We start from the raw sequence: 3821 nt of genomic DNA, 5'->3' as shown, positions 1-3821 counted from the left end.
CCGGGAGTTGGTGATGGACAGGGAGGCCTGGCGTGCTGCGATTCATGGGGTCACAAAGAGTCGGACACGACTGAGCAACTGAACTGAACTGAACTGAACCTAGCACATTCCTTATTTCCTTACTGAGAGTCCTCTTCTTTGGACCTTCCCAGGGAACATAGTCAACAGAGGAGTTTTCTGGGTCTTCCCTAAAGATCCATTCCAGCATGCATGCCTAGAGCCTAGTGATAGCTTCCTTAAAACTTTGCCAAAGCAATTCTAATCTCTTTGGTTCATTTTTCTGTCAAACATCATTGTCTCAAAGCTTCAAGAAACCACCAACAATATTTTTTCCCTCAGTTCCAGGCATCCTCACCAGAATGTTAAGTCTACAGTCTGTGGAGAGTATACTAATACCAATAAACTTTGTACTCTCAACTTTAAATGTCAGCTTCTTTGGTCCTAGGGGCTCAGCAGTAAAGAATCCACCTGCCAGTGCAGGAGGTACAGGTTCTATCTCTGGGCTGGGAAGATCCCCTGGAGAAGGGAATGGCAACCCACTCCAGTATTCTTGCCTAGGAAATCCCATGGACAGAGGAGCCTGGTGACTACAATCTATGGGGTCACAAAAGAGTCAGGCACAACTTAGGGACTAAACAACAAAAACAAAATTCTTTGGTCCAACACCCTCTGGTGCCCAGCTATGTTCTCTCAAATCATTCCAGCCCACATAAGACATACCCTGCAGCTCTTTTAGAAAACAATCGGCTTTCTTCTCACAGCAGAATTGGCACTTCCCTACCCGAGGTATGCTGAATTGTGACCCTTTTTATTGGTCTTGAAATAATGAGAAAAAGCAGAGGCAGATTTTGAGAAGGACAAGCTCACTCTCTTCTAAGGCGACTGCTCCTCTTAAGTTCCCTTTGCTGATCTCCAGGTAATAAGGTCCATCTCCTCTAGCAAGAGGAGAAAGCCACTTCTGTTGACCCATGGAGTTCAGAAGACTCCTGTGGCTCAAAGTTCTCAGTAATCAGCACAGGAGACATACTGGGTCATGCATTCAACCTCTTCATAATTCTCCCACTTTTACGATGTCTTGGGTCTGATTCTCAGCACAGTCTGCCCTCTGCCTGCAGGAGATGAAAGTCCTTTTAAATATTGTCGTGGGTAATTTCTGGCATTCTCCCCATGCCCTAAGTTGATAATTAGTTGACCCGATTCTGTTATTTTCTTCCCATAGAGCTTCTATGGCAGTAAACACTCAACTCTGTAATCCTTATAATTACCACTGCGCCCACATTTTTTCAAGCACCAGAGCCATTGCATAACCGTGTACACCCCCTTCTACCTATTATCCTATCCAGACAAAGCATACATAAGAATCTTAGTAAATGTGATTCTATCCCAGGTGGATGGTTTTGACCACACCTCCTTAACATCAGAAACAGATTTAGAGTCCTTGTTGTCATATGGGTGGAGAGGGAGCCATCCTGAGGGACTGCTTCCTAGGACTACTTCTTTTATCCACCGTGTTGGGCTGGGTTTCCTGCAGAAACAAATTCTGGGATGAACATTTGAGTTCCAGTGGTTCATTAAGGAGATGATCTCAGAAAGTTTCCTCGGGGAGTGAGGAAGGAGGCAGGAAGGGGGAAAGGCCAGTTGAGGTTACGTCAATGGGCAAGTTGCTGCCGTAGGTGACTCAGACTCAGGCCTAACAGGAGCCTCAAAATTGTTTCCCCTCCAAACAGCAGGGAACCTGGAGTATTTATCCTCTGAACTGTCTTGAGTGTTGGATGATGGTTGTGCCTGGTAGCATTAACTGTCAGGCACTTTGGCCTGCCCCGTCTGGGGGTTGAAAGTAAGCCCTTAGATCAGAGGTCAGCAATCTTCAGCCTTCAGGTAAACTTCACTCCATCTCCTGTTTTTTTCTTTTGTAAATAAAGTTTCATTAGAATACAGTCAAGTCCATTCATTTGTATTTCATCTATGGTTGCCTTCCAACTACAAGGGCAGAAGATTGGGTGTGAGAAAAACTGTCCTGTGCTTCATTGCTCAGTTGTGTCTGACACTTTGTGACCCCATGGACTGTAGCCCACCAGGCTCCACTGTCCTTGGGATTTCCTAGGCAAGAATACTGGAGTGGGTTGCCATTTCCTTCTCCAGGGGATCTTCCCAACCCAGGGATCAAACACATTGTCTTCTGCATTGGCAGCAGATTCTTTACTGCTGAGCCAGCAGGGAAGCCCTGAGTAGCAATTCTCTAGAATTTATTCCTCTTGTATAAGTGTAACTTTATACCTGTTGAGCAACCCCTCCCCCTCCCGCATCCCTTGGAAACCACCATTTTATTTTCTACTTTCTTAAGTTTATCTTTTTAATTGAAGTATAGTTGATTTACAAGGTTGTATTAGTTTCTGGTGTACAACATAGTAATTCAGTCATATATATAAGAAGAATATATATATTCTTTCCTATTATGGCTTATTACAGGATATTGAATACAGTTCCCTGCACTATACAGTAAGACCTTGTCATTTATCTATTTTATATACAGTAGTAATTTATCCCTTCCTCACTCCAAGTTTGATTACTTTAGCTGTGTCATATAAATGAATTATTTTATAGAATAGATACTTAAAAATAGAAAGTTAGGTCCCAGTATGATGCATAATTTTAGATAGGGTAGTATGGTTAGATTAACCTCCAAGATTATACACATTTACATTCCCTAAATAAATAAGCCGGGTGACAATATACAGCCTTGACGTACTCGTTTTCCTATTTGGAACCAGTCTGTTGTTCCATGTCCAGTTCTAAGTGTTGCTTCCTCACCTGCATATAGGTTTCTCAAGAGGCAGGTCAGGTGGTCTGGTATTCCCATCTCTTTCAGAATTTTCCACAGTTTATTGTGATCTACACAGTCAAAGGCTTTGGCATAGTCAATAAAGCAGAAATAGATGTTTTTCTGGAACTCTCTTGCTTTTTCCATGATCCAGTGGATGTTGGCAATTTGATCTCTGGTTCCTCTGCCTTTTCTGAAACCAGCTTGAACATCTGGAAGTTCACGGTTCATGTATTACTGAAGGCTGGCTTGGAGAATTTTGAGCTTTACTTTACTAGCGTGTGAGATGAGTGCAATTGTGCGGTAGTTTGAGCATTCTTTGGCATTGCCTTTCTTTGGGATTGGAATGAAAACTGACCTTTTCCAGTTCTGTGGCCACTGCTGAATTTTCCAAATTTGCTGACATATTGAGTGTAGCACTTTCACAGCATGATCTTTCAGGATTTGAAATAGCTCAACTGGAATTCCATCACCTCCACTAGCTTTGTTCATAGTGATACTTCCTAAGGCCCACTTGACTTCACACTCCAGGATGTCTGGCTCTAGGTGAGTGATCATACCATCGTGATTATCTTGGTCATGAAGATCTTTTGGTACAGTTCTTCTGTGCATTCTTGCCACCTCTTCTTATTTAACTTATATGCAGAGTACATCATGAGAAACGCCGGGCTGGAAGAAGCACAAGCTGGAATCAAGATTGCCGGGAGAAATATCAATAACCTCAGATATGCAGATGACACCACCCTTATGGCAGAAAGTGAAGAGGAACTGAAGAGCCTATTGATGAAGGTGAAAAAAGAGAGTGAAAAAGTTGGCTTAAAGCTCAACATTCAGAAAATGAAGATCATGGCATCTGGTCCCATCACTACATGGGAAATAGACGGGAAACAGTGGAAACAGTGTCAGACTTTATTTTGAGGGGCTCCAAAATCACTGCAGATGGTGACTGCAGCCATGAAATTAAAAGACGCTTACTCCTTGGAAGAAAAGTTATGACCCT

This window comes from Bison bison, unplaced genomic scaffold (genome assembly GCF_000754665.1).
Source record: "Bison bison bison isolate TAMUID 2011002044 unplaced genomic scaffold, Bison_UMD1.0 scf7180017864180, whole genome shotgun sequence".
Classification (NCBI taxonomy): Eukaryota; Metazoa; Chordata; class Mammalia; order Artiodactyla; family Bovidae; genus Bison; species Bison bison.
Note: the sequence above shows the minus strand (reverse complement) of the source record.